Raw genomic sequence first — 14,386 nt, 5'->3', positions numbered from 1 at the left:
ACCTGGAGTTGTATATTATCCTGCCTTACTAGGTTGGGAAAATTTTCCTGAATAATATCCTGAAGCATATTTTCCAGCTTGGATTCATTTTCTTCATCACATTCAGGTACAACTATCAAGCGTAAATTAGGTCTTTCCACATAGTCCCACATTTCTTGGAGAATTTGCTCGTTCCTTTTTATCCTTTTTTCTCTAATCTTGTCTTCTTGTTTTATTTCATTGAGTTGGTCTTCGACCTCTGATATCCTTTCTTCTGCTTGATCAATTCGGCTGTTAAAACTTGTGCATACTTCACGTAGTTCTCGTATTGTGTTTTTCAGCTCCATCAATTCACTTATTTTCCTCTCTAAATTGTGTATTCTTGTTAACATTTCGTCAAACCTTTTTTTCAAAGTTCTCAGTTTCTTTGGATTGGGTTAGAACAAGTTCTTTTAATTCACAGAAGTTTCTTATTATCCACAATTTGAAGCCTGCTTCTGTAATTGGAACACACTCGTTCTCCATCAAGCCTTGTTCAGTTGCTGATGAGGAACTGTGATCCCCTGCTGAGGGAGAGGCGTTCTGATCTTGGGTATTCTCAGCCTTTTTTGTCTGTTTTCTTCCCTTCGTTGTAGATTTATCCATCTGTGGTCTTTATAATTACCGTCTTTGTAATTGGGTTTCTGAGTGGACGTCCAACTTACTGATTCTCAGCGCCGAAATCTGAGCAACCCACTCTGCCGACTAAATCAGCGGCGTTAAGATTGATGGTGCTTTTCTGACTCTGCACCAAGAACCGACGCTCAGAGGCGCCGGCAAAACCGCCTCGCAGGTCACAAGAGTCGCGCTGGCGACCCGTGGGGCTCCTCCGCTGGGAATCTCCTGGTGCGTGAGCAACAAGAATTCATGTGAAGGTGTGGCGTCCTCTCGTTCTCTGTGCTTTCACTGGGAGCTACAATCCCGAGCTGCTAGTGATCAGCCATCCTGGATCTCTCGCTCAGCTGTTTCTTGTCACAGGGCCGTGGGATCCCAGCACACACCGTCAGGTGGTCTCGGTCGGTCTGGCCTCCCGCGGTCCAAAGCAGATAGCTGGGGGCCCGGGAAGGGTTGGGGCCCGTGAAGTGTTGGTGTTCATCCACTTGCGGAGCAGAGCCAGGTACTTTCCCTTGTTTCTGTAGAAATTGCCAGAAATGCTGATGCCCTAGCCGCGCCGACCCCCACGCTCCGGCCCAGCAGTGCCTTTTTAGCCACGATGGCCCCAGGTTCCCAGGAGGAGCATCAGGACCTGCCCCCCTTAACCCCCACGCCCCACCTGCCATCTTCGGCAGCTGCTTGGGGAAACAAAACAGATGATTTTGGGGGGTTGAATTCCTAGAAGTCGAACCTGGTAAGAACTTAAGGCACACATTGCAAATTGCCCTCTGGAAAACCCTTGCAATTTACAGCGGCTGGGGAAGGAAGGAGGTGGGCGCCGGAGAGGTGGAGGCAAAGGAGTTCTGCTTATGCTTTGCGCTCTGTGGGCCGACAGTCGACATTCTCTTTCTTTCGGTTCTGGCTGGAGTGCACTCTGGTGATTTAAGATCAGAGCTCGCTCTTCCACAATCCAAAACTCTTTCCTGGAAGTGGTATGTCCCTGGCGCTCTCCTGTCTCCACCAGCGCTGAGCGGGTGGTCGGGGAGCTCCCAGGAGCTGCTTCGCATTCGGTCGCCGCAGGATCACGGCACTGATGCCCCTGCGAAGTTGCCACTGGGAACGTTCGTGTGCTAGGCTTGGTTTAATGTCACCGTGCTCTTTCCAACGTCTCCCGAGGGGAGAATAGCATTCCAAGCGCGACAGTCTCTAGTGAGGGTCTCCAATGAGCAAAGAGCCGCAGAGGAGGCCCTTGCTCCTGGGGAACTGCTGCTGTCTCCAGATTCGTTCTGCATGTCCGTGATCCCTGCGTTCGCAGAATGAGGCTGCTAGTCGCTGTCATGATCATTTAGGCTTCTATTTAGGCTTTTATGAGGGGGAATGTGAGCAGCTGGTCTGTTTACTACTGAGGCCTTGGCCTGTCTCTGTGGGAGGAGCTACCATATGCTGCTGGTGGGGCGGGAGCTCTCCAGATCTCTTTGAAACCCAAGTTACAAAATCTCTGGATGTTTCCACTCTGGGTCTGTGGCCAGGATGACTTCCCAGAGACTGAGTTGTGCTAGTGGGGAGAGGAGAGGGGAGGAGTGTGTTTGGGGAGGCTGGGTTGAGAAGTGGCATTTAATACAGAGCAGCTGCGTAGCAGACCCCAAGGATCCTCAGCCCCTGCAAGGCTTCCTTTGACCCTGCGGGTCTGGGGCAGGGAAGGAAGAGGGCCAGGGGTTCGCTTTACATTTGGCTGCCCCGGTTCTTCTTTGCTTTGGATGACCTTCTCTTGATGTAGTGACTTTCCCATCTGCTAGAGATATACAATTGTGAGTTCCATCATTTTCCTTGAACTTCTTTCTGCCTCTGCTCGTGAGCCCTCTTGCCACAGTCCCGCTCCTCCTTGTGCAAGGCACTGCTGGCTCCAGGGCTCGGGTGGGAGGTTACACACACTGGTTGGACCCACACCAGGCGAGAGTCACCAGGGTCAAACCACTGGCCTTTTGGCTCCTCCTCACATGTTCCCCTCCTACTTCTCCTATCCCAATCCCCATGGGAAGAACACAAATCTCTGGTCTCTGCAGCCCACCGTGAAGAATGTCATCTGGAGAGAAGCCACGCTGCCAGCGAAGGAAGTGGCCTCCTGCCTTCCTCCGCCTTCGGTTCTGCCTCAAGTCAACTCAGTAAACAAAAGCTTCTTAGATCGGAGTCTGTGGGTGCAGTCTTATGTTCTGCTAGCTCTCCAACAATTGCTGGGATTTTGACTTTTCAATTTTACGATAAGCTTTGCAAAAACTCATACTATTTTGTAAAGACAAAACTTAAGTCTGCGTTTTTGCATATGTGTTCCTTGGCATCTTATGAAAAATTTTCTCCTTTAAAAGGGACTGAATTTTAGACAAGTTCGAGAAACACTGCACAGTGCCACCAATGGTAACAGTGCCTTTGCTGAGCCGGTAATCTAATAGTAAAAACCCTGTGCAGTAGGTCCTTTTGCTCTTCCAGTAGCACTTTGAGCTAGTTATCCCCATTTTCCAAAAAAAAGGAGGGCAAAACTAAGAGCTAAAATGGCTGGCCAGTGCCACACAGGCCAGGAGGCCAAGATGCAAATGCCAGTCTGATATCAAAGCCCATACTCTTCATTTTATAAGGCTCTCCCTGTGGGAGGCATTGCAGAGATGAGAGCAGAATGTGGTTGCAAAAATTAACTCCAATATTCCTGGTTGGTTAGTTTGTAACCCGTGAGAGGATGTAACACATATATACACATAACTAATAAAGATCGGACTGTGACTACTGCTAGAAACCAAATGAAAGGAAGTGCTTAGGAACAGAGGAAAGGATGAGTTTTAGCTTAATGGATTGGGTTCGAAGAGAGTGGGATCACTCATTTTTAAACGAACATTTGATTGAGCTTCTATTTTGTGCAAGGAATTGTGCTGCGCGCTGTTCTGCCTTCAAAGGGCTGTACTAGGGCAGACAGATGAATGAATGACAATGACATATGCACGGGATGGGGAACCTCCTGGCTGGGGGCGTTCTCCTCACCTCGGGGTGGTTAGGGAAGCACTTCAGCAGGTAGCAGAGAGGGAAGATGTATTCGTTCATTCTTGCATTGTTGTAAAGAAATGCCCGAGGCTGGGTATGTACAAAGAAAAGAGGTTTAATCGGCTCACAGTTCTTGAGGCTGTATAGGAAGCATGGCACTAGCATCTGCCCAGCTTCTGGTGAGGCCTCAGGAAGCTTTCAGTCATGGCAGAAGGCAGAAGGGGAGCTGGCATTTCACATGGCAAGAATGGAAGCAAGAGAGAGTGTGAAGTCTAGAGGTGCCACATACTTTTAAACAACTGGATCTTGTGTGAACTCACTCATAACCGAGGGGACGGTGCTAAGCCATTCATGAGGGATCTGCCCCTGTGATCTAAACACCTTCTACCAGACCCCACCTCCAATACTGGGGATTACATTTCAACATGACATTTGGTGGGGACACAGAGCCAAACCATATTAGAAGGGAAAGGGGGTATATGCTGAGCGCAGAGGAAACAGCTGGAACAAAAAGGGAGTGAGAGGCTGTGGGCCACACAGGGAGTTAGAATCAGTCCGACATCATCCAGGAGGGGGCGTTGCTTGGATAGCGGCCGTGGAAAAGTGAAGGAGATAGACCTAAGTGCAAATCACAAAGTTTTGAGGCTCTAGTGGGGAAACAGGTAGTTTCTGGCAACCTGTTGTAGATGTTAAGAATAGGAATTATAAAGAGTTATCAGGCTGGGCAGATACTTCAGGGAGACCAGATAGGAGACTCTTGCAGTAATGCAGGTGAGAAATGGGGAGGTCTCAGTTAAGCCTCCTTATTGCACTCACAGTAAAGACCCAGAACCATTCAAAGGACCTATTTCACGGCCCCACACGGGCCGACCCGTTATCTCCACTTAGTCTTCTCTGGCTCAGCCACACTGATCCTTGAACACGCCAGCTATGCCGAACTCAGGGCTTTTGTGCCTCTCTCTGGAATGTCTCCTTTCCAGGGAAGCCTTCCTAGCCATTTTATTTAAAGTAGTCTCCTACCCTCAATTCCCTGTTCTATTTCCATGTTGTATTTTTCTCCGTCCACCACACTATAGCTTTTACTTCTATGTTTATTTTCTGCCTCCTTCCAGTAGAATGGAAGCCCCTTGAAGGCAGGTATGTGTCTCTCTTGCTCACTGCTGTCTCACCAGGTGCCTTCAGCCTGGCATATAGTAGGTACCTATTGGCTAAATGAGTGAATTATTGAATTTCATAGATGAAAGAAAAAAATCCACAAAGGCAGGGTAGTAGCAGTGGGGTCGAGAACAGTGAAGAGGTAGGGAGAAATTTAGGAGGGATTGTCAACAATAGGGCCTGGGATTGCTGAATGTGGGGGCAAGGGAGAGAGGAGCCAAGGGCTACTGTCAGGTGTCTCAGCTTCAGCACAGGGTCAGTGGAGGGCCATTTCAGCAGCTAGGAGACTGGTTTGAACTATGTCTGGCGGGGTGTGGTGTCTCCTGCACGTAATCCCAGCATTTTGGAAGGCTGAGACAAAAGCATTGTTTGAGCTCAGGAGTTCAAAACCAGCCTGGGCAACAAAGTGAGACTCCATCTCTAGTTAAACAAACAAAATAGCCAGGGCCAAGCACAGTGGCTCACGCCTGTAATCCCAGCACTTTGGAAGAACGAGGCAGGCAGATCACGAGGTCAAGAGATTGAAACCATCCTGGCCAACATGGTGAAACTCCGTCTCTACTAAAAATACAAAAATTAGCTGGGCATGGTGGTGTGCGCCTTTAGTCCCAGCTACTTAGGAGGCTGAGGAGGGATAATCACTTGAACCCAGGAAGTGGAGGTTGCAGTGAGCCAAGATTGCACCACTGCACTCCAGGCTGGGCAACAGAGAGAGACCCTATTTCAAAAAAAAAAAAAAGAAGAGAAAAAGCCAGGTATGGAGACATGTACCTGCAGTCCTGGCTACTCAGGAGGCTGATGTGGGAGGATTGCTTGGGCTTGAGACATTGACACTGCAGTGAGCTATGATTGTACCACTGCACTCCAGCCTGAGCGAGATGAGTCTGAAAAAAAAAGTGAGATCCTGTCTCGACAACAACAAAAACAAAAAAACAAAGTATGTCTGGAGGAAACTTGGAGTGGATCCCTGGGAATTTCCCAGAGTCACTTTGGGGAATCATCAAAGGAAAGATAGGTGGAGCTGAGAACCAAGCTCCAATCAGAGAAAATTAGTATTTATTTTGTGTTTTATTTCTTGTTTTGGTTTGGTTTAATTCTTAAGTCACTGAGATCAGAAATTATAATAATTTATAGTTGGTGCATTCTTCCAATGTTCTGGATATTAGGCTAAACATTTAAAACTAGATCTTCTTGTTTCCTCTTTATGGCAGTTCTATAAGGGTGACATTGTTATCCTCTTTCTACAGCCTGGGAAACTGAGGCAGAAGAGAGATTAAGTGACTTGTCTAAGATCACAGAATTAGTAAGTGAAGAGTAATGCAACTCCTGAGTCTACAGGCTAAAGATAGAAAATAATGTGTGGTCTGGTGGAGAACAGAGTATCACGGCTATTACTGATGACAGCTGTGTCGCTCAGTTTTCAAACTGCTATAAAGACACTACCCAAGACTCCAAGACTGGGTAATTTATAAAGAAAGGAGGTTTAATGGACTCAGTTCTGCATGGCTGGGAGCCCTCAGGAAACTTACAATAATGGCAGAAGGCAAAGGGGAAGCAAGGCATGTCTTACATGGCTGCTGGAGAGAGAGAGAGAGAGAGAGAGAGAGAGAGAGAGAGAGAGAGAGAGAGAGAGAGATAGTGAAGGGGAAGGGCTACTTTTAAGACCATCAGCTCTTGCTAGAGCTCACTCACTATCACAAGAACAGCATAGGGGAAACCACCCCCATGATCCAGTCACCTCCCACCAGGCCCCTCCCTTGACACCTGGGGATTAGAGTTCAAGATAAGATTTGGGTGGGGACACAGAGCCAAACCATATCAACAGTTCTTGTCTCTGGAGCAAATTGAGATTGTTAGTATCCATCCAAGAATCCAAGGTGAATAGGCTCTGAGGGCTGGTGCCTACCTGGTTTCTAGTCAGGTGAAGTCTGGTGGGAGCACCCTGCTCAAGCAGGCTCTTCTGACAGGTAATGAAATGTCACAATGGAAAGAAGAGCTCCCCTCCCCACAAAGCGTGCGTGAGGGTGTGCTCCTGTTGAAAGTGTGGTGCTGGGTAGGGAGAGTTACCAAAAATGGAGAACAGTGGCTTGCAACCAAGAAAAATCAATTGCTGGGAGAAACACTCACCAATTGTTGAAGATCTTAAACAAAGGACCTAACCTGGGAGAGGGCAGACAAAATCATCCAAAAGAAATTTGTCCACTGGGAACTGTGGGGAGCCCCTGCCCCATCTGAAGGGCAGCTGCTGCCCTGGGCCAGCCAGTTCTTGCACCAGGGAATGTGGGCTCGAGGTTGCTTAATTTTTAATTTTTTTTTTTAAAGCCAGAAACCTGGATTTTTGTGCAAAATCATGTGACTTTTAAATGTTGTCAAAACTCCCCAAACCCTATGCAGTCCAAACCAGTAATCTCACAGGGCCCTATCTGGCCTGCATGGTGTGGTTTGTGTCCACTGACAAGGAATCTTAACCTCTTTGGGCCTTGAGAATCTGATGAAAATATTCAGGCATTTTCTGGGAAAAAGAAATGCCTGAACAAACACACAATTTTGGGTATCATTTCTGCGTATCTCTGTGACCTGGAATCATCCTTTTTTAAAGGCACACTTTGTAAAGGTAAGAGGGCTTCGTGGCAGACCTGAGGTCTGGGAAGGTACAAGCTGACAAGGGTATCTGGGTGAGGTGTGTCTCATATCTGAATGAGACAGTGGTGTTTGTTGGGGTCAATATATCCACATCTGTGTGCCTCTGAATCCTGCTCTGTACCCACCTTTCCTTAACAGTCTTGGTTAATTCCCTCTGTATGGGTAAGGTCAGCCAGGGAAGCAGGGACGAGGCCCAAGAGGCCTGGATACTGGTCTGGAGGGAGGAGAAGAGCAGGTATGAAGGGAATGAGGGAGGCTGGGTGGGCGGGTGGGGGGACTTTTGAGCTGGACTTTGAAGGGTTGATAGAATTAAAAAGAAGGAATAAATTCTTTTTCTCTCTTGGGCAAGGATGTAAAGTTGGAGTGCCCTAAATGCCAAAACTGTCTGCATCTAGGACAGGTATTACATTCAGGAGGCTCACCTTCCAGCCAAGCATGCACCCTAGCCAGGCTGCTGAACTTTCACAGAAGGCCGACAGCCTGTCTCCAGCCCAGCCTATTGAATAAGGCTGCCCTTAATTGGTAACAGGGAGGGGCTGAACTCCATGTACTTGTCAGCATAACACTGAGCTCCCTGCAGCTCAAAATTTACCAAATGCTTGGTGGTGAAAAATAGCATTCATAGAGATAAAAGACATGCATTCCCACCATTCCCCTAGATTCCATTAGTCTTATTCACAGATAAGTCAGACGTTCAGAGACAGGAACATATTGTTTTGGCCTCTGGCTAGCTAGCTCTATTGAACAAGGCTGAGCAGTTATGCCACTGGCCTACCTCTTTATGTACTTACCATTAAAAGGATTAAGGATGAGGTTCAGTGTGTCAGGCAAATTTCCACTTTTTGAATAGTTTCGTGGCAGCCTCTCAGATGGCCCCCAGTGATTCTTGCCTCGTAGTAAGTCATGCCTTTGTGCAGTCACTTCCCACTAGAATAGGGTGACCTGTGTAGTTATGTTATACCCGACATGATGGAACGTGACTTCTGAATCTAGGTCATAAAAGAAATTGTGGCTTCCACCATGTTCTTTCCTATACTGCCCACTCAGGAGGAAGTCAGCTGCCATGTTGTGAAGATACTCAAACAGCACAATGGAGGGGTCCATGTGGTAAAGAACTGGGGCCACCTGCTAAGAGCCAGCAATAACTCGCCAGCCGTGTGAGTGAGCCATCTTAGAAGTACATCCTCCAGCTCCAACTGTTGTAAGCTTTTTTAGGATATCACTTCCATATCTCTAAATAACAAGATTATATTGCTGCTTTTTTCTGTTTTAGACATTGTCTGTTGATTTCTCACTTTTCCATTTTTGTAGTGAGAAACACAAATTACCACAAAACTTAGTAGATTAAAACAAGGAGCATTTGTCTCTGACAGTCAGTTTCTGCGTCTCCTCTCAATATATTATAGTGTAAATCTGATTAACCTATGCATTGATATACAGTCACATGCCACATCACAAGGTTTTGGTCAATGATGAACTGCAGAGACGACAATGGTCCCATAAAATTATAATGAAAAATTCCTATGTTTGTGGTGATGCTGGTGCGAACAAAGCTACCACACTGCCAGCCATGTAAAAGTCTAGTGCGTGACCAAATGCCCATCAATGATAGACTGGATAAAGAAAATGTGGCACATATACACCATGGAATACTATGCAGCCATAAAAAGAATGAGTTCATGTTCTTTGCAGGGACATGGATGAAGCTGGAAACCATCAATTCTCAGCAAACTGACACAAGAACAGAAAAACCAAACATTGCATGTTCTCACTCATAAGTGGGAATTGAACAATGAGAACACATGGACACAGGGAGGGGAACATCACACACCGGGACCTGTTGGGGAGTGGGGGGCTGGGGAGGGATAGCATTAGGAGAAATACCTAATGTAGATGATGGGTTGATGGGTACAGCAAACCACCATGGCATGTGTATACCTATGTAACAAACCTGCGTGTTTTGCATATGTATCTCAGAACTTAAAGTGTAATAATAAAAAGTCTAGCACATACAATTACATACAGTATGTAATACTTGATAGTGATAAATGTGTTACTGACTTATGTATTTACTCTACTTTTAATCCTTGTTTTGGAGTATACTCCTTCTACCTATTAAAAAAAGTTAATGGTAAAACAATTTCACTTCAGACAGGTCTTTCAGGAGATATTCCAGAAGAAGGCTTTGGTGTCATAGGAGATGACAGGTCCATGTGTGCTATTCCCCCTAGCATGGAAGACAGTGATATTGATGATCCTGACCCTGTGTAGGCCTAAGTTAATGTGCTTCTGTCTTTGGTTTTTTTTTTTTTTTTTTTTTCACTACCTAGTCTCTCCACCTCTTAACATCCTCCTTCCTCTGTGGAAGAAAAGAGTTTTAGCTTGCTCTATTTCTTTTTCTTTCTTTCTTTCTTTCTTTCTTTCTTTTTTTTTAAAGAAAGAAAGAAAGAAAAAAGAATAAAGAAGAGGAAGAAAGAGAAAGAGGAAGAGGGAGAGAGAATGGGGGTATTGCTTTATTGCCTGGGAGGAATGCAGTCTAAATATGGGTATGCCTATAATTGTGCTTAATAATGGAGACATGAAAAAAAATGAGGGAAGAAAATAACAAACAAGGAACCAACCAATATTTCACTTAAACCTGTAAGTTGATGTGATGTGGTACTGATAAGAGTGTATATTTTGTGTATTTAAAGTGGAGAGTTCTATAAATGTTAATTAAGTATACTTGTTCCAGATCTGAGTTCAAGTCCTGGATATCGTTGTTAATTTTCTGTCTCATTGATCTGTCTAATGTTAATGTTGAAGTCTCCCACTATTATTGTGTGAGAGTCTAAGTCTCTTTATAAGTCTTGTATATCTGGGTATTCCTGTATTGGGTGCGTATATATTTAGGATTTTTAGCTCTTCTTGTTGTTGCATTGATCCTGTTATCATTATATAATGTCCTTCTTTGCTTCTTTTGATCTTTGTTGCTTTAAAGACTATTTTATCAGAGGCAAAAATTGTAACTCAGCTTTTTGTTTATTTATTTATTTTTACTCTCCATTTGGTTAGTAAATCTTTCTCCAACCCTTTGTTTTGAGTCTTGGTGTATCCTTGCATGTGAGATGGGTCTGGATTCAGCATACTGATGGGTTTTGGCTTTTTATCCAATTTGCCTGTCTGTGTCTTTGGACTGGAGGATTTAGTCAATTTAAATTTAGAATTAATAATGATATATGTGAGTTTAATACTGCCATTTGATGTTAGCTGGCTGTTTTGCTCATTAGTTGATGTAAATTCTTCATTATATTGATGCTCTTTACTTTTTGGCATTTTTTAGAAAGACTGATGCTGTTTTTTCCTTTCTATGTGTAGTGGTTCCTTCAGAAGCTCTTGTAAAGCAGGCCTGGTGGTGATGAAATCCCTGAGTGCTTGCTTGTTCACAAAAAGTTTTATTTTTCCTTCACTTATGAATCTTAGTTTGGCTGGATGTGAAATTCTTGGTTGAAAGTTCTTTTCTTTAAGGATGTTGAATACTGGCCCCCACTCTCTTCTGGCTTGTAGGGTTTCTGCTGAGAGATCTGCTGTAAGTCTGATAGACTTCCCTTTGTGGGTAACCTGACCTCTCTCTCTGGCTGCCCTTAGTATTTTCTCCTTCATTTCAACTCTGGTGAATCTGACGATTATGTGCCTTGGAGTTGCTCTTCTTGAGGAGTATCTTTGGGGTGGTCTCTGTATTACCTGGAGTTGAATATTATCCTGCCTTACTAGGTTGGGAAAATTTTCCTGAATAATATCCTGAAGCATATTTTTCAGCTTGGATTCATTCTCTTCCTCACTTTCAGGTACACCTATCAAACGTAGATAAGGTCTTTTCACATAGTCCCATATTTCTTGGAGACTTTGCTTGTTCCTTTTTATACTTTTTTCTCTAATCTTGTCTTCTCGTTTTATTTCCTTAAGTTGGTCTTCAACCTCTGATATCCTTTCTTCTGCTTGATCAATTCGGCTGTTAAAACTCGTGCATACTTCACGTAGTTCTCGTATTGTGTTTTTCAGCTCCATCAATTCACTTATTTTCCTCTCTAAATTGTGTATTCTTGTTAACATTTCGTCAAACCTTTTTTCAAAGTTCTTCGTTTCTTTGGATTGGGTTTGAACAAGTTCTTTTAATTTACAGAAGTTTCTTATTATCCACATTTTGAAGCCTGCTTCTGTAATTGAAACACACTCGTTCTCCATCAAGCCTTGTTTTGTTGCTGATGAGGAACTGGGATCCCCTGCTGAGGGTGAGGCATTCTGATCTTGGGTATTCTCAGCCTTTTTTGTCTGTTTTCTTCCCTTCGTTGTAGATTTATCCATCTGTGGTCTTTATAATTACCGTCTTTGTAATTGGGTTTCTGAGTGGACGTCCAACTTATTGATTCTCAGCGCCGAAATCTGAGCAACCCACTGCGCCAACTAAATCAGCGGTGTTAAGACAACTAAATCAGCGGCGTTAAGATTGATGTTGCTTTACGAGCACACGAATGTTCATTGCAGCACTGTTTACAATAGCAAAGACCTGGAACCAACCCAAATGCCCAACGATGATAGACTGGATAGGGAAAATGTTGTACATATACACCATGGAATATTACGCAGCCATCAAAAATGATGAGTTCACGTCCTTTGTAGGGACATGGATGCAGCTGGAAACCATTATTCTCAGCAAACTGACACAAGAGCAGAAAATCAAACATGTATATTCTCACTCGTAGGCGGGTGTTGAACAATGAGAACACATGGACACAGGGAGGGGAGCACTACACACTGGGGTCCATTGGGGGTGGGGAGGTGGGAAGAGACAGCATGGGGAGAAATGATAGATACAGGTGAGGGGACGGAAGGCAGCAAACCACACTGCCATGTGTGTACCTATGCAACAATCTTGCATGTTCTTCACGTGTACCCCAAAACCTAAAATGCAATAAAAAAAAAAAAGGAAAAAAAAAAAAGATTGATGTTGCTTTTCTGACTCTGCACCAAGAACCGACGCTCCGAGGCGCCGGCAAAACCGCCTCGCCGGTCACAAGAGTCGCGCTGGCGACCCGTGGGGCTCCTCCGCTGGGAATCTCCTGATGCGTGAGCAACAAGAATTCATCTGAAACTGTGGTGTCATTCTCTGTGCTTTCACTGGGAGCTACAATCCCGAGCGGCTAGCGATCAGCCATCTTGGATCTCTCTCCCTGTGTCTTTGTTTTTAACCAAAAATTTACAAAGTAAAAATATTTAAAATATTTTAAGTAGAAGAAAGCTTATAGAATAAGAATATACAGGTAATATTTTTGTACATCTGTGCAATGTGTTTAGGCTGTTATTTCAAAAGAGTCAAAAAGTTAAAAAAAAATTAAAAGGTATGTAAAGTAGATGCCCTCTCTTCACTCTCTGTGCCCGCTCTCCTGCTGTCAGCCCGCTCCACTGCCTGCCCCGCCACCATGACGGAACAGGCCATCTCCTTCGTCACAGACTTCCTGGCAGGAGGCATCACTGCCGCCATCTCCAAAATGGCCCGGATCGAGTGGGTCAAGCTGCTGCTGCAGGTCCAGCACACCAGCGAGCAGATCGCTGCCGACAAGCAGTACAAGGGCATGGCGGACTGCATCGTCCGAATCCCCAAGGAGCAGGGCGTGCTGTCCTTCTGGAGGGCAACCCGGCCACCGTCATCCGCTACTTCCCCACGCAAGCCCTCAACTTCACCTTCAAGCCTAAGAACAAGCAGATCTTCCTGGGAGGCGTGGACAAGCACACGCAGTTCTGGAGGTACTTTGTGGGTAACCTGGCCTCCGGCGCTGTGGCCAGCACGACCTCCCTCTGCTTAGTGTACCCTCTGGATTTTGCCAGAACCTGCTGGGTAACTGACGTGGGAAAGTCAGGCATGGAGTGTGAGTTCCAAAGCCTGGGAGACTGCCTGGCGAAGGTCACCAAGTCCCACCGCATCCGCGGCCTGTCCCAGGGCTTCGGCGTCTCCATGCAGGGCATCATCATCCGGGGCACCAGCTTTGGCATGTACAATACGGTCAAGGGCGTCCTCCTCCATCCCGAGAATACACACATGGTGGTGAGCTGGATGATCGCACAGACCCTGATGGCCTTGGCCGGTGTGGTCTCCTACCCCTTCCACGTGGTGTGGCTGCTGCTGCTCATACAGTCGGGGCGCAAAGGAAGTGACGTCATGTACACGGGCCCCGTCGACTGTTGGAGGAAGACCTTCAGAGACCAGGGGTGCAAGGCCTTCTTCAAGGGTGCGTGGTCCAACGTCCTCTGGGGGCATGGGGGGCGCCATCGTGCTGGTCCTGTACGACCAGCTGAAGAAGGTCATCTATAGGCCTCGGCCTCCTCCACACACACCAGGGGAACCAAGAGAACCACTAGAATCCTCAACCATGTGGATCATGGGCCTTCAAGAAATTCCAGTCTTTTTCCCAGCCGGATACTGCCAGCAGACAGCCAGGGGAGGCTCTAGAAAAGGGGCGCGTTGTGATCCAACCATTGACGCTCAATTCCATGTCTTGGCAGGGAGGGAACCATGGCGTCCTTGCCGGTCCATGGGCCAGACACTCCAGTGCTCAGACCTAGAGTCCAGATGCTCGTAGGACCCAAGTCGTGTTTAAGTATTTATTTAAAACAAAAGAATCATGTTTCCCAATTTGTACTTTTTAAAAAAAAGTATATAAAGTAAAAATGCACAGTTAGCTAAGGGTAATTTATCATTGAAGAAAGAAAAGTTTAGAATCGATTGGCATAGCCTAAGTGTACAGTGTTTCTAATCCTTATAGGGTCTTCACATTCACTCAGGGCTCACACACTGACCCAGAGCAACTTCTCATCCTGCAAACTCCAGTCATGGTAACGGCCCTATACAGGTGTACAGTTTTATCTTTTATACTAGATTTTTACTGTACAGTTTCTACATTTAGATACGTTT

The 14,386-nt window shown here is 45.7% G+C and overlaps 1 pseudogene; it reads left to right on the top strand.

The window, feature by feature from the left end:
• Positions 1–12,858: 12,858 nt before the first annotated feature.
• LOC101048239 (ADP/ATP translocase 3-like) lies at positions 12,859–14,054 on the top strand (annotated as a pseudogene).
• Positions 14,055–14,386: the final 332 nt, after the last annotated feature.

This window comes from Saimiri boliviensis, chromosome 11 (genome assembly GCF_048565385.1).
Source record: "Saimiri boliviensis isolate mSaiBol1 chromosome 11, mSaiBol1.pri, whole genome shotgun sequence".
NCBI lineage: Eukaryota > Metazoa > Chordata > Mammalia > Primates > Cebidae > Saimiri > Saimiri boliviensis.
Note: the sequence above shows the minus strand (reverse complement) of the source record. Positions and strands in the feature narration are given on the sequence as shown.